This window comes from Canis lupus, chromosome 24 (assembly GCF_011100685.1).
Source record: "Canis lupus familiaris isolate Mischka breed German Shepherd chromosome 24, alternate assembly UU_Cfam_GSD_1.0, whole genome shotgun sequence".
Classification (NCBI taxonomy): Eukaryota; Metazoa; Chordata; class Mammalia; order Carnivora; family Canidae; genus Canis; species Canis lupus.
This window is the reverse complement of record NC_049245.1, coordinates 22311175-22338095: the sequence shown is the minus strand read 5'-3', so window position 1 is coordinate 22338095 and position 26921 is coordinate 22311175. Positions and strand designations below refer to the sequence as shown.

The 26921-nt window shown below is 59.1% G+C and overlaps 1 non-coding gene across 10 annotated transcripts in view; it reads left to right on the top strand.

Moving 5' to 3' along the window:
• The window catches only part of NOL4L, a 130567-nt gene extending 104845 nt beyond the window's left edge, over window positions 1-25722 (top strand). For 9 of the 10 annotated variants that reach the window (XR_005377745.1, XR_005377751.1, XR_005377750.1 and 6 more), the window contains 6 exons: window positions 12963-13240; window positions 15476-15661; window positions 15747-15938; window positions 16228-16350; window positions 16634-16835; window positions 21212-25722. This is a non-coding gene — a transcript (nucleolar protein 4 like). Of the gene's footprint in view, window positions 1-12962; window positions 13241-15475; window positions 15662-15746; window positions 15939-16227; window positions 16351-16633; window positions 16836-17071; window positions 17427-21211 lie in introns of all 10 variants that reach the window. The other variant, XR_005377746.1, reaches the window with a different exon arrangement.
• The last annotated feature ends 1199 nt before the right edge of the window (window positions 25723-26921 follow it).

The following is a 26921-nucleotide window of genomic DNA, read 5'->3' as shown; positions in this document are numbered from 1 at the left end:
CAGACCATGTCAATCCTGCTCTCTGCTCTGTCCCCAGTGACTCCAGCTGTGTGCTTGGCACGTTACAGGGGCCTGCTGAATATTTGTTACTCGAATGAATAAAGAAACAAACATTTATCAAGACCCACCCCCGAGCACACCATCCACAGGGGATGTAGGTCCACCCTTTGTTGGGGACAAGTTGGGTTCTTTGTTCCTGAGGACCTCCCCAATGTGAGCATCCTTTAGCTAGAAAGTGTGAGGACTCCCAGGGCTGTGCCAGGGAGCATCCCACCCCTGCTGGCCAGTGATGCTGCCCAGAAGCATCTCAGGAAGCCAGGTATTTTGCACAGATTCACACCTGTTGGTGGATGTGTTGGAGCCTTCCTACTTCTCCATCCTCCTTCTTCCCACCTTCCTCCCCCTGCCCCCACTTTTCCAATTGTAACAAATGCAGATGAAGCCTGGCGGTCAGGACAGGTCCCAAGGCTGAGACCAGAAGTGAATTAGCTTTTTACCCCTGGGAGCTTGTCTCTGAGGTTTACCAGGAGTGGAGGTGTCCTTCCCCCCCCCCACCAAGTCCACCACTGCCTGCAAGCATTCACCTCACAGATTTCTTTTCTGGGTGCTCTTCCTGGCTCCCTGGAATCACAGCAGCAGACGTCAGACTGGGGGGCACCAGCACTCCATGCTTCCTCACTGGGGCTGTAGACTTCAGAAGACATGGGAGATGAAGAAAAGAGTTTGGGTGATCCAACCAGACTCCAGAGGTGGTGCCAAGGCTGCCCTCCTCTTTCTGCCTTGGCAGGTGTTGGCTGTGTGTGAAGCTCCCCCAGAAGATGGGCAGGGGCGCCTGGGAGCCAGAGGAGCCTCCCCTCACACTCTCGGAGCCCTGGCTGCTTGGGGCCAGGGTGATCCAGGCTGTTCCTGCTGCTGCCCCTTGCTATGCATGGCCAGATCTTTTGCAGACCCACTGCTAAGCCCTAGCTGAGGCTTTGGGCTTTGAGTCTTAAATGGAGCTCTGTGCACATCATTGGTGCCTAGAAAAACACTTGGCCCAGGGACTGCCTTCTAGGGGTAGATAGAAGATGCCTGGGAGAAGCCAACAGTTGAGACTTTGTCCAGAGACGCTGTAGTCTAGCACTGACTTGGGACCAAATAGTATGTCAGCCTGTAATTATGCCCGGTCAGTGGGATGGTCTGTGTGATGTCCACCTCACCCCCAGATAGCATCAGCTCTCTGAAAGCGAGGACCCCAGTGCCTGGCACAGAGCAGGTGGGGGAAAATGTCCATCAAATGAGTGAATGAATCCGAAGGTGCACGAGCGCACACACACGGGCAAGGTGAGCCCGCAGGTGTCCCGACCTTCATGTGCAGGGCTGGGCCAGGGCCGGCTGAGCCAGGGAGCCACGCAAGGGCCCACTCCTTGATTTCCCCCCCGATGTGCTCCACCGGCCTCTTGCTCTGCGCCTTCCTGAACGGAAAATGTGAGGCCTGGCCTCCAGAAGGGATGCGAGGGGGTGGGGAGCGGACATTACTCACGTCCCCGGCAGACAGGAAGCCCGCGCCAGGGGCAGCAGAGGGTCCCGCTTCCCTCTTCCTGCGCTGTCGTCTTCCTGCGGGGCTGCGGGGGTGGAGATCACCGGGCAGGGGCCCTGGACTATCCCAGGGCCTTTCTGGGCCTCTCATTTGTGCCTCTGAGATGAGCCCACTCTTCCAGGCCTGGGACCCACCTGACTGCCGCCCCCCCTCCAGTGAAGTAGTGCCCTCACTTCCTGCCTGCTGCCTGCTGCGGATGGGATGGTCGGATGGGATGGTCGGATGGTCCAGGGGTTTGGAGCCTCCCCTCGGACGCCCATTACCCAAGGCATGCAGGGGCTCTTCATGGGTTTTGTCCTGTGAGTGTTGGGCCCTGTCATGGTAAGCAAGGTTGATAAGCCCCGTTCCTGCCTCTGAGGAATCAGGCACGAGAACATGGGGCCTCTGTGGGCTATAAGCCCCCTGGGGGCAGGCGTGCCTCCTCTGTTTCCTCTTGTTTCACAAGTATTATGTTGGTTGTAAGAAACTTAGAAAAAAATGGAGCAAAAAATACCAAATTACCAATGTTTGGGGCATATTTTTCTTAGTCTTTTCTGTGTATATAATAAAAGTCTTTGTTTTCTCAAAAAAAAAAAAAAGGGGGCAGAGGGGTTGTGTAGTGTTGCAGCTACCCTTTTTATTCCTAATGTCATTTGCTTCTGTCAGTGATGTGGCAATTTTTAAAGATTGTCCAGTCATCCCAGTGACTGGAATCCCCGTTCCCGAGCCTGCCGTGCACTTGGAGCTATGACCGTGCCTTTCCTACAGGGAAGGGCAGGCCGGCTCCTGGGGGGAAGTGACCTGCCCAGACCACAAGTGACCACCGGGGTCTGGTTCTCTCTGGCTCTGGAGCCAGCTTTTGGGCCATTCGAGGGAAGGACACTGCATCCCTCTTACACATAATTACAGACCATGCTGCAGGTAGCATCTGTAGGGCCGAGGCCTGTACAGCCTGAGTGTCCTCTTCTGAGCTGTCCCCTCCCCACCACCCCGGGTCCGACCACGGAGTAGGTTCGCACAGACAGCCTTGGCCTTGGAGCGGCTAGTGCCGGAGAGGCTGGGAGAGGCTGGGAGCAGGCCCGGTCTGGTGTGGTGATGGAGGGAGGTAGAGGGGGCCTGAGGCCTGCCTGGGAGGCTCAGGTAGCGCGTCAGGTGGGGGCTGGGCAGGGAGAAGATGCTGAAAGGGCGGGCTGGGGATTTCCTGGGGCACGTGTCTCCAGAAGCTCCCTAGGACTCCAGGCTGCAAGCAGGAGAGAGGGGGCGGAGAGGGCTGCAGCCAGGAGGATGGAGAGACGTGGGGCCGCCTCTGTGGGCTGGGGCTCGGCTGGACAGGGCTCCCTGCAGGCAGGCCCCCCTGCAGGCTGGCCCTTGGCTCTGCCGCGGGTCTCCCGAGCTGGTTCTGGTCTCCCTGCAAGGTGGATGCAGTCGTTTGCTCTGAATTCCTGGCTTCTGCCTAACGCAGCCTGGGTGACTGTGACCATTAACCCTGGCTCTTGGTGAGAAGCCCAAGGCTTCCTGCCTGCCGGCTGCTGTGGCCTTGAGTAGGGCCCTCCACAGCCCAGAAATGCAGCCTGGGTGGCAGGGGCCGTCCCTCCTGATCTCACAGGCCTGGGCCCCTCCCCAGGTGCCTCCCCCTGTCCCTGCAGTGGGCAGGCCAGAGCCACACTGCCCTACCTCAGCTCGCTCCTTCCTCCTTGCTGTGGGGCCTGGGGCAGGTGGCTCCCCTCAGCGGACAGCGGGATGAGGCGGTGATGGCACTCAGCACACGCCTGGGACGGGAGGCCGGACGAATGGTGATGGGGCCATTTCCTCATTGGGGGCCAGCCTGGTGCAGGGAGACCTGTGCTGGAGGACCGGGCTCCAGGGCCCACTGCCAGTTGGCACATGCAGGCGACAGCTTCTCCTCTTCACTGCTCCCAGTTCTCCAGACACTCGTTGGTCCCCCACTTGGGCCCATCCTGTCTCTTTATCTGCTCAGGTCCCTCTGGCTCCCCTCTGCCCCGTGCCCCCTGTGTGGTCCTGACCACAGTTTCCTTACAACATCACACCTGTGTCCCTGGCCCCTGCTCACCACCCCTCCACCCCATCTTGCTTCTTTGGAGAGCACTGGAATGGGAGGGCGGACACTCATAACTTGTCCTGGCATCTCCTGAATTTGTGTCCCGTACCCCGCCCACACATGCCGGGGACCCTGAGTCCTCCAGGACCCTTCTTCAGGATCTGGCAAACTGTGTCCCAGGCTTCCACACGGGCCGGCAGCTAAGCTAAGTGAGTTTGTTCTGCTGGAGAACAAGGAGAAGGCTCCCGGGCAGCAGCTTGACTCCTGTGTCCCAGCCACTGTGCTGAGCATCAAGGATGCCACAGGCGTGTTCTTGGCGAGAGGTGGATGCTGCTTGTGCAAGGGGGGCCGGGGGCCGTACTGCTAATGAGGAAGGAGTGAGTAGGCGGTGGGACCCGGCCACTTGGGCTCCGTCACCAGCAGTACCCCCCAGCCTGGATACTCGGTGTTCTCTGTAGATGGCGCCCACCTTCCTGCAGGCCCGCTGCTGGACCCAGCACTCAAGGGTGGGCATCCAGCCTGCTCACTGTCACATCCGGGGGGAGGATTGTGGCCCCTGACCCTGGTGTCCCGGGGATGGCTTCTAAGGGACTTTTCCTGCGGTGAGCTTTTAAACTGAGCATCCTGTCTTCCATACCTGTTGATCTTAGCCTTGTCCACCCCCCTGACCCTACTTGTCTAAGAATCTGGGTCTGGGCCTCATTCCCTGGCTACAGGTCATACTCCTTCCTTCCAGAGCAAGAGCTGTTTGTTCCTATTCAAGGCTCCAAACATCTTCACGGAATAATCCCCCTGCCCTCCCCTCCCCCAGGGAACAGAGAACTCGGGCCCAAGTCCTTCCGGTTATTGGCTGTGGGCCACCCTGGCAGTCCCAGGTCACAGGAAAGTGTCCATCATCAGCTGGGCTGCGGGCTGCACAGACAATGCTAGGCTGTCCTGGCCTCTGGCCACTGAGGGTAAGAGAGGCTGGGAGACAGCACCGAGAGATCCCTTTATCCCAGGAGCAGGCTGGGCCTGCACAGCCCTGGCCTTGTGCAGGCTGCCAGGGTCTTAGGCCCCCACATGCCTGGGGAGGACATCAGAGCAGGACAGGCTGCACAGCCTGAGGTGAGGCTCACCTGCTAAGAAAGGAAGAGAAAACCCCTAGACACACCTGGAACACCGGCCTGGGTCTGCTGGACAGTCAGGGAAGCCCGAGCCCTCCCGCTGCTCCTGCCTCTTGGTCTAGGATGCATTAGATCCCCGTTGCCTATTGGCCTTCTGTGGCGGCAGGCCCTGCTGTGCTGGAGAGGAAGCCCCCGGGGAGTGAAGGGTGGGGTGCATGCAGGAGAGACATTGCCACCCCTAGCCCGTCCAAGGATGGCTTTCCCAGGAACCAGGAAGTGACTGGAGCCATGTTGGCGTCATCACCCTGACCTAAGGACTGGGATGCAACGAACCCAGGCCAGCTTCCGGGAGGGCTGGTAGAGGAGCTGCCAGGGCCCTCAGACACCACATGCACACACGCAGGCTCCGGGGCAGGGCCCTGCCCCGTGAATCATTCACACATGGTCGCCTGAAGTGGTTCTGTTTGCTCTCAGAACACATGATTTGTTTTGGGGGGGAGGAGAGGGTACAGTGGGCATCTTGGCTAGAGCTTTGTACATTGAATTAGCATTGATTTCTCACGGCCTGTGCTTGACTTAGACAGTGGGGCCAGGGAGACGTCGGGCCTGGAAGACACAGACCCAGCCTGTCCATAGTGGGAGCATTTCCCCCGGGGCATATTTGACCAGTATGTGTTGGAGGAGTGACAGAGGTAGTGGCCGTTCCATAACAGAGATGCAAAATGGAGGCCTAGAGGAGAGAGGGCAGGCACTTTGGGGAGTCAGGGGCCCATCCAGGCTTTTCACTCACTCCGTGTGACACCAGTGACTTCCCTCAAGGAACCTCTGTTTCCTCCCTGAAGCCTGCTGCAGGGGCGGTTGTGCAAGTCAGGGACAGTGGATGTGCCCGGCGCCTGACACTCACTTAGTACCCACCCCACGGAAGGTGGCACCGTCCCCACTGCCCTGATGCCAGCCCTGCTCCAGCCACCTGCTCCCAAGACCCAAACTCATCCTTGGGCTGGACACCTCACGAGGGGCCAGAGCCCCCAGGGTTCCCACACTGAGAGAAATGATTTCGGTTTTAGGGGGAAATTAGGAAGTCCTAGGTCTGCACTGTCTGATACCGTAGCCATCGAGGGCTGTTGAAAAGGCTCTGCAAATTGAGGGTGCCTGTATGTGTAAATACACACTGAGTTTCAAAGACTTAGGAAAAAAGAATGTAAAATAGCTCCATTTTAGCACAGTATTGATTACTTGTTGAAATAAGATTTTGAATATACTGGGTTAAATAAAATAGATTATTAAAATGCATTCTCTCTGTTTCCTTTCACTTGTAACTGTGGCCACTAGGAAATGGGAAATTCCATGTCTGGCTGGCGTTCCGTTTCCAGAATGCTGCTCTGGGCTCGGAGCGCCCAGGTGTTGGTGCCTGCCCAAGGGCCCAGTCACCCGAGCCCGGGCGGGAAGGCGGGGCTGCGCAGCGGAGGTGCCCGTGGCCCTGGGCTGGTGGCCTTAGGAGCCGGGCGGGAGCGGGGGGCCTGCCGCTGGAAGCACAGGGTAGGCTGATGCTCCCGAGGGACGACTGGGTGGGCAGCCAGGGCCCGAACGCTGGACTGTGGGGCGGGCACCCAGCATGGCACCTCCTGCAGGATGGGGGGATCCCAGTGGTACTGCCTCCCCGGACTCCTCTGTGTCCCCCGTTTGACCCCGAGGCCCTCCCCCTTCCTTCCGGGAGGAAGAGCAGGGTAGCCTGCCAGGAGCCTGGTGCTCCTGGGAACTATGCATCATGTAAACACGGCCCGGGCCACTGGCCTTTGTCAGAGCAGGCGAGGACCGGCCCCGGTGAGGTGCACACCCAAATTCAGAGGCAGCCAGCGCCCCGACAGCGGCCGGGAGGAGGAAGGGCTGGCGGGGCTCCAGTGTGCCCTCCCCCCTCCTCCCCACCAGTCCGGCTCTTTTGTGTGTGAATTCTTGCTGCCCCCTCCGCTCCCTGCCCGCCGCCGCCGCAGTGACAGGGGCAGCGACGGAGGCAGCGACAGAAGCCCACGGAGGAGGGGGCGCGCCTCCGCAGCCGCACCCCTGGCCGCACTGCTGGGCCTGCTGGGCCGCCGTGGCCGTGTGCGCGGCCCGCGGTCCCGGGGATGGAGGATCTTCCCACCTCTCCCCGGGCCGCCTCGGGAGCCGGTGGGTCACCCACGGGGGGTGGGTCGCCCACTGGGAGAGGGTGCCGCTGGCCGTGGCCCCAGAGCTCGGTGTGGCGATTGGCGGCTCGCACAGAGCCGGGCTTGTGCGGGCTGCGGGGCGCTGGCGCCCACATAAGGGCATTGTTTGCCGAGGTAAAAGGGGTTTTTGTCTCCTTCTGGAGACGGGACAGAGGGAGGAACAATTTCCCCCATTCATCACTAATTCCCCCATTTGAATAGCAGCGCATTGCCCCACGTTAAATAGATGGGCATCGCAGTCCTTCCCCGCCCGAGGCGTTCCGGGCACAGGTGGTGGGCTCCGCGTCCTGCCCGGACCAGGCGTTGCCCCTCGCCGGAGCTGGGGAGGCCTGGTTTGGTGCAAATGTCCAGAAGGGGTGCGTTCCCCAGCTGCTTCTCTGTTGGCCGCTCAGCAGACCCTTTTCTCTGTCACTCGTACAATCACAGGTTGGGGGCAGTCTTGTCCTGCTGGCGTCGTCCTAGGCTCCGACAGCCTGGCCTCGGGTCGGGGCCCGTCCTGGAGGGGCCTCCCGGCACAGTGGCACAGACGGGGATGGCACGGGGACAAGGGGGTCACGCCCAGCCGGGTCAGGGCGGGTTCGGCCCTGTGGCCGGAGGCCTGCACCCCTGGAAGGCCCAGCTCCTGCACCCCGTGCGCCGGGGCCCTGCTGCCCATGGGGCCAGCTGGGTTCTTTCACAGGGTCATAAAGTGTCCGAGCCCAAGAGGGCGTCAGCGGCAACTCCCTGGCCTGCAGATAAGAGGAGCCAAGGAGACGGCTGTGCCCAAGGTCGGTTGGGAGACAGTGAGGCCCCACACCTGCTCACCCCCCTCCCCCTCCGCCGGTCTCTTTTGGGAATGGGGCATGAGTTGGAGTACCTAAATCTCCTTTAAATCACACTTTTTTGGAGGGAGTGGGGAGGAGGGAAAAATTCAGAGTGGACCGGAACCTCAGCCTGGGGTGCTGACACAGCTCTCTCTTCTTTCCCTGAAAGGCGCTGCGGGGGCCGGGACTGCCACCAGCCCCTCCTGTGAGCACCAGCCCCCTCAGGACTGAACTGGGGGGACAGCCCAGGGCTTCACAGTGAGAACACAGCCTGGCTCGGGCTCTGGTCGCTCGGCTCCTCCCAGAGGGAGGGTTGCAGATCACTCAGAGACCAAACCGGCCTCCGCCTAGCTTCAGTAGTAGGGAAATGACTGGCTCCCATACCAGAAAGCCTAGGTCCTTTGGCTTTAGGCACAGATGGATTTAGGGGGGATTTGTCCAAGCCAGCCATTCAGTCCTGCCGGATGGGCTCAGTAGCCCTGAGCCCCGGGACTGACTTTCATGGGTCCAGCTTGGTCAGATGCCCACTGATCACTGGGATACTGGGATGAGCTGTGCTGACTGGCCGGGCGTGGGGCAGGTGCTCATCCTGGAAGACTTAGCGTGCCCTCACCAGAGGGAGGAGTTTGGTTTCTGGAGATGCAGGAATGATCTGGTCCCACCCTATAGAGCCCTGCTAACCCTGGGTCTGCAGGGCTGGGCACAGGCCATAGACAGAGTATGTGAGGTGATTAAGATGCTCTGGAAAAAAGTAGGTAAAGGGGTCAGCATGTCAGAGTTGGGCAGGGAGGTCTTACTGAGAAGGTGACCTTGAAGCAAATCCCCGGAGAGGAGGGAGAGCTGGGGACAGAGTGTCCTAAGCGGGAATAGCAGGCTGGAGTGGGGTGCAGCGAGGGGGCTGCCTCTGGGGGAAGTCTGGTTCCTCCTTAGGGGTTTAAATTCACTCCCTGCAGCTGCCACTGCCTTCGGGGCGGTGGGGGGGTGTGGCATGGACAGACACATACCACCCGCCAGCCCCCCAGCAGCACCTTTCCCCCCCGCCCCAGGGTCAGGGGGCCTTGGCCCCAGGGCCCTCTCAGCTTAGCTTCCTCCTGAAGGCTTGTTCCTCCCTTTGCTCCCATCCTCCTCATCCCTTCTTCCCTCAGAGGGCCTCCTCGTCCTTGGGATGAGAACTGGAGATGGGGCCCTGCAGTCAGGGCTGGCGGGCTGAGGCGCAGGGACCAAGGGCCAGAAAGCTCACGGCTCTCTTTGGAGCCCTGTCTCTGCTAGAACCCTTATGTTTGGGTTTTTACTTGCCAGAGGATGAGCCCCCAGGACAGTGACCACCCCTGTCTTTTCACTGCTCTCTTCCCGGTGTCCTGCACGGGCCTGACCCCAAGGAAGGGACACGGGTGGGCACGGCCTCAGATTGGGGGGTGGGCCCTCAGTGTGGCCGCCTCAGATTTCAGGGAGGCCCGTGTGTGTGGGAAGTAGGTGCGCGGTGATGTGAGGGGGGAGGCGGGTGGAGAGAACCAGCTTGTCGTTTGGTGCCTGCTCTCTCTACCAGGTATTGTCTATACCATACAAGTTCTATTTTGTGGACACGGAACCCCTTTGGAAAGGAAACTGGGGCTCCGGGAGGTCAAGTGGCATCTTCAGGGTTGCCCAGCCATGTCCACCCCAGTCCACAGCCCCTCTGCGTGCTGCCTAAAACCCCGTGGGCCCCTCCAGTCGGCAGAAAGTTGGACTCCAGTCATTGGCGGCCCCGGGGGTGGGTGGGCAGGTGGTGTAGGTGCACTGTGGCCGGAGCAGAAGGACTGGGGAGCACAGCTCGAGACCCTTCTGTGCCCGGGATGAGGGCTCTGGGTGCTGGCTTCCCCCTGCCCCTGGGTGCTGTGTGGAGGCGGGCGAGCCCTGGCCTGTGGAGGAATGGAGTGGGAGCATGTGGAGTTGGGAACCGGGGCCCCACTGGCCCGCTCAAGGCTTTGGGTGTGGTTGGTTTTTTTAGTTTGGGGGGGATTTTTGTGGTAAATATGGTGTAATGTTAAAATCGCCATTTTAACCATTTTTCAGTAGACAATTCTGCAGCGTTAAGTACACTGACAGTGTTGTGCAAGCAACACCATTATTTCCAAAATACGGTTTTCGTCACCCCAAACAAACTCCATGCCCGTGAAGCAGCAGCTCCCTGTCCTCGCCCGTCCCGGCCCCTGGGAGCCCTAACATGCCTTCCGCCCCCGTGAAGGGACCTGCTTTAGACGCTGCGCGCGCGCAGACCCATTCAGTGTCCGTCCCGCTGTGACTGGCTTCTTCCACTCGGCATCGTGTGCTCCAAGGCCCTAGCGTTGAAGTGTGTCTCAGTGGTACTTCGTTCCTTTTTACAGCTGAATAACGTTCCACTGCGTGGATAGACCACATTTTGTCTTATCCATTTATTTGGCAAGGCTTTTCAAAATGTAAACGATGTAAGTCAGTTGCCAATATTTTTAAATCCGAGTATTTACCTAATGGTGTAGATTTCCGGTTTCTTCCAACAGTTTGGAATGCGTGATCTGGATCCTGGTACCTCCCGCTCGCACCTGCCCAGCAGCTTCCCATACTAGACTAAGGCAGCCTCTGAGTAGGGGGAAGGGGGTGCGTACCTGGGGCCAGCTGGCTGAGCAGCACAGGTGCACAGGCCTGGGGCAAGGAATTGGCAGCTCCAGGAATCTGGGCCAGTCTGGGCTCCTGAGCTGCAAGGGGCCCGGGAGCATGCACACCTCCCCTCTCCCCTTCCCCTGTGCCCCTTCACCCCTGCCAGAGGTATAGGGCAAGGAAGCTAACCTGGTCAGCGAGGCAGGCAGTTGGGGTGCCACCTCTGGGCTTGTGCAGGGCTGTGGCAGCACAGGAGGCTGTGGGCCTGATGCCCATGCTGAGCACGGGGACCTTGGCTCACTGGGTGCCAGGCATGGTGCCCCCCACCCAGTAACCCTTTTCTTGGAGGAAGACCAAGCCCTCCAAGGTCAGGCAGCTGGCCTCTTGGGGATGATGCCAGGGTGTGAAGTCTCACCTGCAAATAGGAGTTCCCAGGACCAGCAGGTGTGGGTGTCCATCCTCGCCTTCCAGATCCTCAGCTCCAGAAGAGGCTTCTGAGTGTGTGAGGGCGTCTTCAGCAACAACAGGTTTTGCCTCGGTGGAAAGTGGGCAGCTGTCAGGACTCACCCGGGCCAGGCTAAGGAGGCATGAAGTCTCTAGGAGGGACAGGGACCAGCTTTGTCAGGGCTGTGAGTACCTCCTTCCTAGAGACCTTGGAGGAGGCCTGCCCTGAGGAGGCAGCATTGAGCCAGGCCTTGAAGGCCGAGGGAAATTTTCTGAGCTTGGAAGCACCGCGGCAGGCAGGCAGCAGAGCCCAAGCAAAGGCCTGGAGATGGGAGGCCCTGCGGCCGCCAACGGAGTGGGATCCGGGCTACAGAGGCCCTGGGCCTAAGAACACACCCGGCCGGAGCCTGGGCCGCACCGAGCGGAGCGGCAAGGCTATAGAACCAAGGAGTAATGAGTAGGCCCGCCCTGGAGAAAAGGTGGAGTGGAGACAGGGGTGTGACTGCAGGGAAGGAGAGCAGCCACTCTCCTTGGTTGGGAGATGCCCCTCCTGGAGGGCCAGCACCTGGGTTGCCCTTGTTACTCTATGTCCCAGCCTGGGACCGGGCCAGCCTGCAGTAGGTGCTCAGTAAATACTGCCAGGTGATTTGTTCATTCTAGACTGGTCGCTGGAGATCAGCGAGGTGGGGGGAAGCAGGCCCATCTGTGATGGAGGAGGAAGGGGCGGCGATGGGTGGTGAGGGTCCGGAGGTGGCAGGGCCGCAGGCCAGAGGGCGCTCTGGGGTGCAGCTGAGTAAGCCCAGAGCCGAGCCTGGAGCTGCCCTGCCTGCAGGAGGATGGGGGGAGCGGTGGCCGCCCAGAGGAAGAGGGGGAGGGGCAGCCAGCCCGGGGGACCTGCGGCAGCCGAGGGGGAGGGGTGCCACTTCACCGCGGCCTTTCCCATCCCCCTCTGCCCGGGCTCGGCGGCTTGATGGGCAGCCGGGCCCCGCCCCCGGGCAGCCGGGAGCCCAGCGATTGGTTGGGGTGCCAGAGCCGCTCGTCGCCATGGGGACACTCCGGCGGTGCGCGTGCCCAGTGCCCGGCCCCGGGGACTAAATCTTCATAATCTGCCGGCCGGGAGAGTGGGGGTGGGGCCTCGGGCGACCCTGGCCTGGGGGAAGGGGCGGCCTGGGGGCGGTCAGGCTCGCTGTGGCCCCCCCTCCCCCAGCAGCTCCGGGCACCTGGGCGCCCCCGGGAGCCGCGCGGGACTCACCTGACAGTGACCCGGGGAGCTGGAGTGGCTTTGGCCTCTGCCATCTCAGCTGGTTGGGCAGGAGGCCGGGCCTGGGTTGGGGAGAGGGGCCGGGACTTCGATCTGAGAAAGTCTAGCCCCTCCGTTCAAGTTCCGCCCCCCCACCCCCACCCCCACCCCCACCCCCACCCCCACCCCCGCAGTGTTGTGCTCTCCGCAGCAGGGGGCGCCCTCAGCAGAGCTTTGTTGGGCGGTCACCTCTGGAAAGCAGGGATGGCCCGTTGAGGTACAGGGAGTGCAGACCTCAGACCCTGCAGCCCCGGCTCTGGGTGGCCCGACACCGGAGGCAGCTGTGGGGCCACGCTGTCCCGGGTCAGCTGCCAGGACAAGGCTGGGCCTGCGTGCAGGAAGGAGTGGGGCGGGGGTGTCACAGCAGGGCTAATGCATTAGCCAGGTTCTCCTTAGGCGGATGGAGGAAGTTGAGAGCCTGCTGTGGGGAGAGGGTGTGAAGGGGTAAGGCAGAGGTGAGTGAGAGGAAGAGGGGGCTGGTAGTCAAGCCCCTAGTGGCCTCTGGGGTGTCCGAGGACCTCTGGCATGCAGCAGGCTTGTCAGACTTGAGCTTGCAGCCACTCACTCCCCAAAGCCTCCCTTGAGCCCTTGATGTGGTGCCGTGGGCTTGGAGTGCAGGGGGCCACCATGCCTGGCACACTCTACTCCTGATGGTCTGTTTTCTGGTGGAGGGACCCTGCCCTTACGTCAGGTAGGGGCAGAGCTCGCCTCTTGGAGCCCCGAAAGGGGACAGCCATGCTCATCTCCTGCCCAGAGATGCTTGTGAGGACGACGGGCAAGTATTCCTTGTGGCTGGTGTGGCCATGATACCCCAGGGGGCTTGTAGGGTCAGTAGGTGTTGGGGTGGAGCCTCACACCCAGGCCTCTTGTTCCAGATGACTCCTCCTCTGAGAGTGGCAGCGGCAATGGCTCTTCCACCCTGAACCCATCCACATCGAGCAGCACGCAGGGCGACCCCGCCTTCCCCGAGATGAATGGCAACGGTGCTGTGGCCCCCATGGACTTCACCGCCACCTCCGAAGATCAGCCCATCAACCTGTGCGACAAGCTCCCGCCGGGCACGACGCTCAGCACGCCCTCCTACCCCTCAGACGGCTGCGGCACCGATGGACTGCGGAGTCGCGTCAAGTACGGGGTGAAGACCACCCCTGAGGTGTGTGGGGCTGTGGGCCCCCTGAGCCGCGAGCCTCCTTCTTCCTGTGCATGTCAGGGTTGTGCGAGGCTGACGTGAAATCACATGCGCCCAGCGCTGTGACCCCAGGTCAGCACAGAGGCCCTGGCTGCGGAGGTTCCGGCCGAGAGCTCACAGTGTGTGGCCTCAGTCAAGGCCTTCCCTTCTGGAGCCGCTGTCACCATCTGTGAAGAGCGCTGGGCCCCGGCCTCAGTGGAGGTGATGTGTGGCCTATTCCCCTACCCCCGGAACAGTCTGCTGCGCCTCACAGCAGCAAGGGGCCACAATCAGCACTGAGGCCCTCCCCCCGCTACTTTGCATGCTGTCCCCTTTTACAGATGCAGAGAAGGAACGAGGCCTTTGCAGCCCCAGGGATGTGGATGTTAGCAACCCAGTAGATCAGGCTGATGCAGGGTGGGCCTGGGAGAAGGGTGGCCCATGCAGGTGCCCCCACCACTGGACACTCCTCCCTGCTTCTCGGGGCCCCCTCGCCCTTCTACAAGCTGCCTCTGGCCACTAAGGTTTCCCGCGGTGGTGCAGCGCTGCATTGAGCACATGAACACTCTTGGGAGAGTTTTCTCCTGCCAGAGCTGGGGGGCCAGAGGTGACTTCTCGGAGCCCTACACCCCCAGCCTCCAACCATGTACCTCTACACAGGTACATGGTTGTACCTTTCCCTCCCTGGGCCTCTTCTGCACAGGGTGTGGGGTGGGTGCCAGGCTGGCCTCTGATGGCCTGTCTCATGGGAAAGTTCTGTACCGATGAGGGGGTGTTCAGCTGTCACTATGTCTGAGCCCAGGCCACAGAGCAGGTGCTGGCCAGAGCATGGTCTTCCCCCTCCAAGTCCAGATAGAGCTGCAGAGGGAGAGTCCGCCATCATGACCTCAGGCCACGTATGTGGGCCAAAGAAGGGAGATGGGAGCGTCAGTGCCACCGGCAGCTTGTGTCTTGCGGTTTCTATCTCCGTCTCCTCTGGCCCTGGCATAGGACTTGGCTAAGGAGTGGCCTGGGAATGTGACTTGCCCAGGGCCTAGGAGGTGTTTTGACTCTCCACCACAAGTCTGGCATGACCCAGCAGGAGGCCAGAGGACCTAGGTGTCTCTGCTCCTTGTAAAGTCTGTGTAAGTGTCAAGAGCTGAGCACTGGGCCAGAGGCCCTGGGAGGGCTGATCCCTGTGGGCAGGTCACAGGAAGCCTGGTGGTGGCAGCCGCTGCAGGACTGGGTGCCGGCCAGTGTCCATTTCATCTGTTTGTTCTTCAGCAAGAGCTGGGATCCCAAGAAGAGGCTTATTCTGGGAGGAGTTCCTGTGGTGGGAAGAGACCGCAGGTCCCTTCTTTGCCGTAGGATAGGGTGACTGCCTGGTGATGCCTGGTGAGCTGGGCCTGGTTCCCACTCCCCTTTCCTTTTTTTTTTTTTTTTTTTTTTTTAAGATTTTATTTATTTATTCATGAGAGACACAGAGAGAAAGAGAAGCAGAGACACAGGCAGAAGGAGAAGCAGGCTCCATGTAGGGAGCCTGACATGGGACTCGATCCCAGGTCTCCAAGATCACGCCCTGGGCTGAAGGCGGCGCTAAACCTCTGAGCTACCCGGGCTGCCCCCACTCCCCCTTTCTACATACACCCTCTGCATGGGGGCTCACAGTGTCTCCTTGGGGGTGGCAGCAGACAGGAGAACCCCAGCCTGGCAGCTTCGGGAATGCACTTTGCCTAATGGACCTGTCGCCTTGGCTGGTTCCCTCTCCCAGCCCATCTGTTCCTCCTCCTGACAGACAGCACACTCGCCGCCTGCATGACAGCTCAGTTGCCAGCTCAGGGTTGCAGCCCCCTGAGGATCAGGGAGGAAAACCCCAAAGCCAGAACCAGAAGAGGCTGTGGCTAGTGGCGGGAACCCAGCCTGCACCCACCTGTCCCTCTCACGATGTGGCGGCAGGGCCCTGCATGGGCACCACTGCTGAGTAAAGCCCTGACACCTCTGCTCAGTGCCTCCGGGGCCCCAGGCTGCACTTACACCATGGCAGGCAGGCGGTCCTGCCTACAGCCGCCAGGGAGGGGTGGCAACACTGGTGCCTCCGATTCATAGAAGGGAGCAGGGAGGGGAGGTGGTGCAGGACCTTGAAATTGTGGCTGGCTCACTGTCCCGGTCCCCAAGCTCACTATGGCCATCAGAGACCAAGAGCGGGCCTGCTCTGACCCTCTGGCCCTCGCCCCTTCTCAGTCGCCCCCTTACAGCTCCGGGAGCTATGATTCCATCAAGACTGAGGTCAGTGGCTGCCCTGAGGACCTGACGGTGGGCCGGGCCCCCACAGCAGATGACGATGATGACGACCATGATGACCACGAGGACAATGACAAGATGAACGACTCTGAGGGCATGGACCCCGAGCGCCTCAAGGCCTTCAACGTGAGCGCCAGCGAGAGCCAGGCTGGGTTGGGGGGCGGGAGCTATGGCCAGGGCCAGCCTTCCCCACGGCCTGTGTCTCCCGCAGATGTTTGTGCGGCTCTTTGTGGACGAGAACTTGGACCGCATGGTGCCCATCTCCAAGCAGCCCAAGGAGAAGATCCAGGCCATCATTGAGTCCTGCAGCCGGCAGTTTCCCGAGTTCCAGGAGCGGGCTCGCAAGCGTATCCGCACGTACCTCAAGTCCTGCCGGCGCATGAAGAAAAACGGCATGGAGATGGTGAGCCCCTCCTCCCGTCCCCGGTCCCCTCTGCACCACCACTGGCCTCCAGCCACACCCCCGGGGCTCCTCGGTGCTCCGGCCAGACCATTCCCTCTCCAGTATTCCTGGAAGCAGGCACTGCATTCCCAGACTCACAGAGGAGGGGGCTGGGGCCGGAGAGGGCCCAGAAAGGTTATACGGCTCCAGAAATCATGGCCCGGGGCCCACACCCCAGCCCTGTGCCTGCCACCTCCGGGGCAGGGTCTGGGTAAGCCCCAACATGGCTCCGTCCCCGCTCTGCCTCCAGACCAGACCCACGCCTCCCCACCTGACCTCGGCCATGGCAGAAAACATCCTGGCAGCTGCCTGCGAGAGCGAGACAAGAAAAGCAGCCAAAAGGATGCGCCTGGAGATCTACCAGTCCTCCCAGGTGCGTGCTCCCCAGCAGCCCTGGGCAGCAGGGGTGGGCGGGCGGGGGCAGTCCTCAGAGCAGAGAGAGCCACAGCAGGGCAGATGTGCAAAGTCCAGCACCAAGGCCCGGCACACCTAGGGAGTCTGGCCTCCCAGAGGGTTCTCAGCTAGGCAGGAGCAGATCAAATCTGGCCCACAGAGACGTGAGCAGAGTCCCACAGGCCACAGCACTGGGTCCCAGGGACAAGGGTCAGTGCCTGCCACCCCTCGGGTCCCCTAGCGCTTTCCTCCCCTCTCTGTAGGACGAGCCCATCGCCCTGGACAAGCAGCACTCTCGGGACTCCGCAGCCATCACCCACTCCACCTACTCACTGCCAGCCTCCTCCTACTCCCAGGACCCCGTGTACGTCAACGGTGGCCTCAACTACAGTTACCGCGGTTACGGGGCCTTGGGCAGCAACCTGCAGCCCCCTGCCTCCCTCCAAACAGGAAATCACAGTAATGGTGAGTGCGGGGGACCCAGGCTCCCTGGCTTCCTGACCAGAACCCAGGTCCATGTGGATTGCAGCCTCAGGGAACGGAGCCAGGCAGGCCGGGAAGCAGAAGCCCGCAGGGAAGGTGCCTCCCTCATGGCACAGGGGACCTTCCCCATTTCACAGTCTCAGGCGGGCCTTAGATTGGAAGGTGAGAAAAACGGGCTGGTTAAAACAAAAAGCTGCCCCGTCCTTTCTTGCCTCCAGGGAGGCTTGCTCCAGTGCTTCGCTGGATACACTGTGGGGCCTATCCCTGCTTCCGCTCCCCGAGGACCACCATGAGCCAAGCCCTGCTCTACGTGGGTCGAATCCTCTCCACACTCCTGCCTTACCTGTGACGACCAAGGCGCGGTGACATGGTCCCTCGGAGTTGACGGCAGAGCCAGCATCTAGCCCTAGCACGGCCTGGTTTCTGCTGCGTCCTGGGGAGCTGGCTGAGTGGCTCTGGGCAGGTCACTGCCTTCTCCAGGCCTCAGCCTGTGTCCCTGCACTACGGAGCCCTATCTAGGTCACCCGGAGTGATGGTTAACTGTCTGGCCCCCTCCACTACCCCCTGAAGCTGGTAATTCCTTAGGTGCTCCCCGCAGTACTTCCCAGGTGCCTCTGATGCAGACAAGATATGGCCCAGTGGTTGGGGAACAGTCCCTGAAAAGATGCAGACCTCCCTGTGGTGTCAGGGGCTGCCCTGAGTGGGAACCAGAGTGAGGACCTCAGACCCATTCACCTTGGGCCCCATAGATCCCAGGGAGGGTGGGTGGGGGAGGCAGCAGGGAAAGAGCAGGCTCTGCTGGTGGAGAGCAGCTTGGTGGCCTCGGGGAATGGGCAGGGAGTGGGTGGGGGTGACCTCAGGGCTTTTGGGACAGGACACGTGGATTTTGTTGTGTGTGTATAGTGGGAGCGACCGATCGGTTTTAAGCAGAGGGCTGTGAGCTATGCGCTGCCTGCCCCGTGGTGAGATCGGTACTGGAAGGGCAGGAGGCAGAAGCCGTGTGCACTGAGGGTCCTGCAGAGGCAAAGGGGTGAGGAGGAGAGCTGAGGGTGACCCCAAGTTGAATAGATTAGAGGAGGGTGCCACCCATAGGCCAGGAAACTCTGGTTCGAAGTCTCGGCCAGTGTGCCTGAGAGTTCCTCTCAAGCCCTGTCTTTGGCAGCAGGGGACCCCTCGCTGTACCCAGGCAGCAAGGGAGGGGCTGATTCTGCCCCTGGCAGAGAGCCCGACACCCCCTCTGCTCCCCTTGCCCTACCACCATGAAGTGTGTGCAAGTCCCTGGAAGACTCCTGCCTGGGCTTAATTTCTCATCCCTTCCTAATGCCTCTTAACCTAAAATAAGAGGCTGCCTGGCCTTAATCCCTGAAGCTGAGGCCGGAGCAGCCAGCTGCAGTGAGAGGTGGTACTGCTGTCCCAGAAGGGCTGCTTTCCTTCCAGAAGGAAGAGCCATTTGACCGCCCTGCTGAGTATCTGAAGACAGGTCCCAAGGCAGTGCGGTCAGGACCCTTAGACATGGCGAGCCAAAGGCCCCCGCGTCCTTCCCAGGCTGTGGGCGATGGTGACAAGCCCCCACCTAGTGCCACACAGCATGGCCTGGCTGCAGCATGGCTACAGCTCCTGGGCCCCATTCGTACCTACCAGAGAGGCTCCAGCAGCAGCCAGCTCTTCCTGGGAGGGAGGCAGCTGGCTCTGCCCCTGTGCTTCCCAGGGGTTCTGTTCCTTTTTGTAAGCACCCCACTTCCTTAGAGGTGGGTGGAGAGGTCCCTGAGAAAGACGTGCTCAGTTAGCTCCTAGCCCAGAGCAGCACAGGTGCTGGGAGCCCTGGCTTGGAGTCCAGCAGCTGGAGAATGACCACGGGCAGCTGTCCCAGCCCTGCTGCCCTCCATGGCAGCTGGCGGCCCTTGCAGCCATCTTTCTTCAGTCATGCCAGTGCCTCCGCAGAGCCACTCCATGAGTGGCTCCTTGCTCCTCGCTGTGCTCATCAGGTTGTCATTGGGAGGTGCAACTGAGCTTTGATAGAATCGGCTTGGTCTTTCTTTCCTGGGGTGCTGGACAACTCGGACCCTCTCTTGCCCCTGTAGCAACCCCACCTGAATGTCAGCATGAGAGCCCGTGGGAGGGTGGCTCCAGAGCAGACTGGCTGCAGGAAATAGGGACAGTCTCCCGTCCAGGCCCTGGCCACCATCTGACAGCCACAGAAGAACAGCTGTGAGCACAGGGATGCAGGGGACAAGGCTTGGGGATGGGAGAGAGAGGAACCCCAGGGCCAGGTCATAGCACCTGCGGCCCTTCCTCTGCTGTCACCACACATTCTCTGGAGGGGACTGGGAGCCACCCTCCCCCACCCCGGGGCCAGCCCCCACAGCATCTAGGAGTTAACGGAGGTACTCCTGGCCCGTCCCCGTAGACCCTTGGCCACCAAGAGGGAAGTCCACCACCGGCTTGGCTGCTGTTTCCAGCCAAGTCACAACCCTGCTCCTTTGTCCTGCGTTTTATCTTAACAGACTTAGCTGCTTCTCCCTTGATTCTCAATTCCAAGGACATTCCCTAGCAAGCCATTTCCAAGGACCTCCTCCTTGAAGTCCATGTGCTCTGGTTAGAGAGGAAACAGCCCCTGGGACAGATGGCCCTGTGTCAGACTCCACCCTCCTTCCCCAGTTGTGGGCTGCACCAGCTCCCTTGAGCAGCAATCCGGTTTCCGCAGTTCCTCTTAGCGTGTTCCTTCGAGCCTAGGGGTCTCCAGTGCCTGGAGCTTGCCCATCTCTCTGGGTGTAGCAGCATGAAGAATGCCCCAGTAGCTCCCCTGTAGGTGCAGTGATGAGTGGCGCTGGCTGCTGGAGTCGTGGGGAGCTGGCTGACAACCACAGACAGCCCCCAGTGCCTGCCCACCAGGGTGAGACAGCCCAGTGTGGGGAGACAGCCTCCTGGAGGACGCTCCAGCCCCACACCCCCAGATATGCTCTTCTTTGGCTGTTTGCTGGCTTAATACCTCAAAAGAATGTGTTTCAAATTCCAGGAGCTTCCATGTCTCCTGGGAGCCCATTGATAAAGCCCCAAACCTGTCTGGAAGCCCGTTCCCAGTGGGCCCAGCAGTGCCTGGCCGTGCTGAGGATTTCACAGGCATGGCTCCGTGCCCCCAGCAGCCTCCTCCTGTTCCAAGGCTCAGGGCTGTTGACAGTTGCCTGTGGAGTGGCAGAGTAGGCCCTGAATTCAGGCGAGCCTGATTGCAAAGCCCGCAATGCACTCGTGGAGGGGCCTGGGAAAGGCAAAGAGGAGACCGGGCCTGGTGGTCCCCCGCCACACACACACCCCTAGGATGTTTCAAAAGACTTCAGAGGCTCCTTTTTTGCTGCCACCATTCTGAGGGCAAAGGGAACTTCTCCAGACTGCCCTCCGCAGTCCTGTCCTGACCACTCCGAGCCTCGTGCACCTTCCCCTCACTCAAAAGAAGGGGGGGTTCTGGGTGCTGTGGCTCATCGGAAACAGGCTTAGCACCCACAGCACCTTCTTCCACATGGCACTCCCAGCCCCTCCCCTGCAGGGCATGGTCACCATCCGGCTGGCCTAGCCCCAACCCCTCCCACAGTCAGGCAGGGCACCTGGCCTTTCTTCTCCACCTGGACAGAAGCCCCTCCCTTGTCTGGGCACACACGCAGGTGTTTCTTTTCCTGGTCTCCTGTGCCTTCACTCTGGGCTCCAGGGCTTTCCACACACTCATGCCTCTCAGGGTGTCAGGTGCCTGCTTACTTGCAGCGTCTTGAATACCCTCTCCCTGGACAGTCGCCCTGTCAGAGGACAAACAGCATGTGGCTGTACGTAGGGCACAGACACTGGCAGCCCTTCTTATGGTCGGGACCACGCTTCCTCTCGGCTATCACCATCTCCCATTTGAAGCTCTGCTTTACCACCGCAAGGTGAGTCAGGGATGTGCGGCCTCCTCACCTGGCCACCAGGGCTGGGATGTGTGCCTGCTAGGGGACTGCTGCCTACCTAACGGTCCTCAGAAAGCAGCAGACGTATGAGCAGGGCCCCAGAGCTGGAGTCAGAACCCCACTCTGGCCAAAGCCTGTGCCCTTGCCATGTGCCACCCTGTTCCAAAGGAAGAAGCGCGCACACGTTCACCCCTGGCCTCCAGGCCGCCACAGCTTCCACCTGCCGACAATAAGGCCCCCTTCCTTGCAGGGGTTAATAGAGAACCCTGTGTCTCACCTGCTGGTATCAGACCCCATCCTAGGTGCTAGGACTACCGCCACCGAGAGGACGGTGGCGCCCCCCAGATGACGCCCAGGGCGATGGCACCTCCCAGATGCCACGGGAGGTGTCAGCTCCCCTCCTCACCTGCGCTCTTCCCTCCGCAGGGCCCACCGACCTCAGCATGAAAGGCGGGGCCAGCACGGCCTCCAGCACACCCACACCCACGCCCTCCAGCAACAGCACCAGCAGGACCATGCCCGCCGCCCAGCTCAGCCCCACGGAGATCAGTGCTGTGCGGCAGCTCATCGCTGGCTACCGAGAGTCTGCTGCCTTCCTGCTACGCTCCGCGGACGAACTAGAAAACCTCATTTTGCAGCAGAACTGACGCCGCGGCACCCGGAGCGCACTACTCTAGGGAAGGAGGCTGTCCCTGCCCGGCTTCCTGCCTCACCACTTGGTACATTTTGTTTTCTGAACAAGGTGGGATCCAAGAGAGCTGTTTCTAGCCACACGCCAAGCACCTGCGACTTTGGGCACAAGGACACTTTTTTTTTTGGAATCTCACCACACGGGTGCTCTGACCTGCTTGGAAGAGGCCAATGGGGCAGCTTTGGAAGGGCTGGGGCTCCCCTGACGAGGCGCTGGGGACGCCTGACGAGGCGCTGGGGACGCAGCTCTATTTAGAATCATCTTCGTGGACCCTGATGTTAGAATCCCACCCCCAGATAATTACCTTTCAAGTCTTAGGTGAGCAGAATTGCATATTTATTGAGAAAAACAAAGTGGACCCTTTCTTCCTCTCCCCTTAGTAATTTATTTTTCTGAAAATGGATTTTGTGTTTGTACAGATTGCCAGTCTGTGTCTGTCTGATCAGAAGGATGTATCCCTGTGACCTAACATTCCATATCACTACACTGGCGCGGGCTGGGGGAGGCAGGCGGGGTGCGGTGGGGCGGGCGCCCGCGGAGGACCTCACCCACACCCAATGCAAAGCAAAGACAAACAAAAATGGCTCCCCCACCCCCATTCCACAGAAGCCCGAGTCACACGGCCACCTGTCTTCTACCTCACACTCCAGCGTGGGCTTTTCCCAAGATGTGCCCTGATCCCGTTCTGAATGACTATCTCCCGACTCCCCCACACAGTGTGTCTGCCTGGGAGGTAAGTCCAGAGGGCTGGCCAGGAGCTGGGGCCCAGAGGCTCTGACCCTCACGAGCAGCCGCTCGGCGCCCTGGCCCCGGCCCTCCTGGCCGCTTACCAGGACACCGTGCCAGGGGACAGCAGCTGGTCCGCGGGGCCCTTGCCCTCACCTGTCCCCCCCCCCAGGGAGCCTGGTCTGAACACCTCTCCACACAGGCCCAGGGCCCTCAGATGCCTGCCGGGAAGGGCCCCCAGCTGTCGGGCAGCCACCAAATAGGAAAAGCAGCTGTGAGCCCCTGGTGGGACTGCAGCTCCTGTCCTCTGCCCCCTGTGGTTGGAGTAAAGGGACCTTCAGTAGAAGTGGAGAAGCCACTTGGGCTCTGCTAGGACCTGCCCTTCTGGAGGGGCCAGTCCTGAAGAAACCTATAATCCCTGGAGTGTGAAAAAGGGCAAAAAGAAAAGGCTGGCCTGGTTTCCTTCCTCCCCAATAGGCACTTCCTCTTGCTCAGTGCAATACCTACCAGTGCTGCTAAAACCAGGGATTCACCCAGACCTCAGAAGGCCCACGGGGCCTCTCCATGCAACACTCCGTAGCCATGGCAGCAGCTCTCTGCTGCCCGCCCCTGCCCCATGCTGGCAGAAGCCCTCTGTTGCCTTTCCTCCCTCAGAGCAAAGAGGCCCCAGGGGAGCCCGGGCTGCGTGGATCCTAGGAACGGCCACGGCCACTCACTTGGCCCCAGAGCAGGTACCCCTCCCAAACCAGCTTTCTGCAGCTTCCTGCCTCCCGCACCACCCTCAGGAGGGCCTGGGAGGGGCTCCTGCGGATGCCCCACCCCGCCTCCATCCACGCCCCATCTGCGGGCCCTGGAGCCAGAGCTCTGAAAGGGAGGGTGCCGCACCTCGTGCTTACTTCCAGCCCCTAGTAGTTGGGGGTGGTCTTTCCTCTCTCAAGTGGCCTCCAATACCCCACCCAGCCACACCACCTCTGCCTTCCATCTGACCAATCTCCAGGCCTCCGGTCAGGGCCAGGACACCCAAGACTCCCCCTTAGCACAGCACAAGCTCCCGTGCCCAAGGCCTGTCACCCCACCGCTGCCATCCACAAGTCCAGACCCCACCTGCTCAGTGCTACAACCGGATGGTTCAACTTGTGTAAATATTTATTTTTGTGTGTGAACAATACTACAAAGTAATCAGTAGGTCTTTTGCAAAATGTTACCCCAGGCAATTTGTGAGAATCTTAAAAACTGGCAGAGACAATCGCCTTAGAATTCTTGATACCAATTGCTTGTCATTACCCCTCCCAGAGGCAGGCCCCAGGCCAGGCACGGATGCTGTGCTTTCCTCACAGACAGGAGAGAGGAGGGTTTGGGAGGGGCTGCTGCCACCACCCACACGCAAGAGATTACAGGTAAAGATCAGGAGAAGCCACAGTGTGAAGTCCCACTTTTCTGAGCTGACCACCTCAGCCTGCCTTAGCGTGGGGTGGGAGCTCAGGCGCACTGGTGTGAGAGGAAAGCCACATGGGCCGGGGCTCCTTGCAGCCCCTCCGGGACAAGCGGATTGTGCCACAGTGACCCCACCTGGGTGGACTCCTTGCCTGTGAAGCTACACCCGAAACCCTGGTGACGGCAGAATCAGGAGCAAGTCGCTGTGTGGAAACAGGACTCCATTAGCTAGTTCAGTCAGGGAACTTGTTGTGTTTTGCTTTTGTTTTCAAAGATGCAGCTTTCAACCCCTCCCCACTCCTCCTGACTTGGGGAGCACCAAAGAGCTGGTTCTGGTGGACCTGGCTCACTGCTGTCCCACCCTCACCCTCACTCCAGGGACTGCCTTCTCCCAAAGGGAACTTCCAGCACCCTGCCCTGCAGCCATTCATTTGAAATTCTTATGGAGGGCCTCAGGGTACACATTCATCACTGGGGATCCCTAAGCTAAAAGGCAACTCCAGAGTAGAACACACCAATTCCAGAGTCTTTGCAGGGGGCTAATTCCAGCAGAAGAGTAGAATCAGGAGGAACGGGAATTTGGTCTTTGTGGGAGACCTCTAGGAGACCAGTAATGGTGTGACCCGTCTGAAATTCATTTACCGTCACCTCCAGTACAGTTGATACCCAAGGACAGCGTGGAGGGGAAGGGGGACAGGAGAGGGCTCGCAGGGTTTTCAAAGATTTTAAACAGGTGGAACCCAGCCATCCCTATTCCCAAGGGCCACTTACGACTCCAGGGGTGGTTACAGGATTAACTACCAGTTCATTTTCAAAATGCTGCTTTGAACTCAGAGGGTTGATACTTTTAATTTGTAATTTTTTGTAAAACTTTTTACAAGATAGTAAAGTATTTCACCAGAATACCAGTTTCAATCCGTCCATGGTCTGATTTTTATATAATTTAGTGGTGCTTTAGAAACTTTGTTTTTGTTGTTTCTGAGCTAAACAGCTCAATCCTTTTTCGCCTGTATCTACCTAAGACCAATGTGAACCTTTGTATTTTTGCTCCTAATTTTGGACTCAGTGAAAGTGTACTGTTTACATGTACAGATGCCCCAGTCCCCGTGTGTTCTGCAAGACTCGCTCGAGGAGGAAGGTGCACCTCAGTAAGCTCATCTGCTTAGCAAAGCCACAAAACAAAAACCTCTTTTTACCTATGTTTCCACCTAAAAATGAAAACGAAAACCCTACGCCATGTAGAACTCAAGATTTGCTGAAAAATACTTTTCTAAGCTCAGAAGCATCTCCGTGCAGCAGACAGCCCACATGCCTCTGTCGTGTGTGGTCTGTCAGGAGCAGGGGGCAGAGCGGAGCTGGTACACACCTGCAGGGACATGGGGTGCTCACTCAGGCAGGGCCTTGCGGCAGTTCCTGCGGGCATCTCCCAGCAGCCTGGCAATGGGGAGGTCAGGGGGACTCGCATGACCTTCAGGGTCAAGCCGCCCAGGATTTAGGGGAGAGCGTGAGCACCTTATCTGAGATGAGGTTTTGGGATGTTCCAGTGCAGACGGTACCAGCACTCCTCCACCCCTAGAGGCAGCTCTTCGGAGCGGGGCAGGGGGCTCCAGCCCGCCAGCATATGGCACTTCAGGCAAACTGTGGATGGCACCAACTTTTAAAGGTGACTCTTTATTACTTAATCAACGGCTACATCTCTAAATTATATTTTTACAGATATGCACCTATGCAACTTAACGTGGCTCTTCTAAGCAGGTGAGGACTTCCTCCTCAATGCTCTATAAAAATTATTTGTGTTCTATATAGTGAGTTTTTTCCAGTAAATGTGGCTTAATATTTTAATTCTTAGAATGTGTCTTCTCTATGTGATGCAACTAAATTCTGTTTTGTTTGTGGAATGACTCTAGCACAGGCCAAGTCCCTCTCCCTCACTTAACAAAAGACCAATGAGCTGTTAATCGAGCTGTTATCTCCATGGTATTACTTGCTAAATGCACTGATTTCATAAGTATGTGGAATCCTTTTTCTTTTGAATCTGTATATCATATATAAGACTGAATCTACTTAATAAACACTGAATAACAAACCTGATGCTTCATTCCCATGTCCTCTCAACAGCCCCACCAGCCAGCTGTCTTCCCTACAGATCTATTTACAGTGGCACTGACCCTGCCACTCTGCCAATAGACCACCTTTCTGAGCCAGCGCGCTAGCTAGCCCACCACAGAAGGCCCTCAGAAAACTTTTCTCAAATGACGACACCCAGTCCATTAGAAGGAAACGAACCTTTACCGGTACTCATAGTCAGGTGGCAGGTGCAGGTGGCATCTTCCCGGGGGGGCCCACTGCTGCCCCTGCAGATGCACACCCTCCCTGCTCCCCCAGCCCCAGCACGCAGCTCCGCACCCCATTCAAACCAGGCTCACACAGACCGGCCCTTGGCCCCTAAGTGCTGGCTTGGGAGACTGAAGTCCTTAATCTTCACACTCAATGTTCCGTTTGACCCAAAACTCCTGAACACACCTAGGGGGAATAAGGGCTGTTGGCTTGTGCACGGACTTTTTTTTCATCCTACATATATCATTTAGGCTAAACCTTGAGGAAAACTTACAGGAATATGGCAGGAAGCAAATCTGTCATGAGTTTAAAAGCAATTCTGCGAATTACAAGCATAAATGTTAGCTTTACTATTAAAACTGTACGCGTGTGTGCACTGTGTGTACAGATACACAGACACACACTACACGGAAGTTTTTATTTTTTTAAAGATTTATTTATTTATGATAGAGAGAGAGAGAGAGAGAGGCAGAGACACAGCCAGAGGGAGAAGCAGGCTCCACGCCAGGAGCCTGATGCGGGACTCGATCCCAGGAATCCAGGATCGCACCCTGGGCCAAAGGCAGGCGCTAAACCACTGAGCCACCCAGGGATCCCCTACACATTAGTTTTTTAAACATTTATTTTTCTAAGGGCAGAAGGGTCTTTTTAAAACTGAAATTCTGGGCAGCCCTGGTGGCGCAGCGGTTTAGTGCCGCCTACAGCCCAGGGTGTGATCCTGGAGACCCAGGATCAAGTCCCACATTGGGCTCCTTGCAGGGAGCCTGCTTCTCCCTCTGCCTGTGTCTCTGCCTCTGTGTGTGTGTGTGTGTCTCTCATGAATAAATAAAATCTTTAAAAATAAATTAAATAAATAAATAAATAAATAAAACAAATTCTGTACAATACCCAAATAGATAAAACAGATAAAAAGAAAGGGGTGATAGTTTGAAGCCACCACACCCAGGG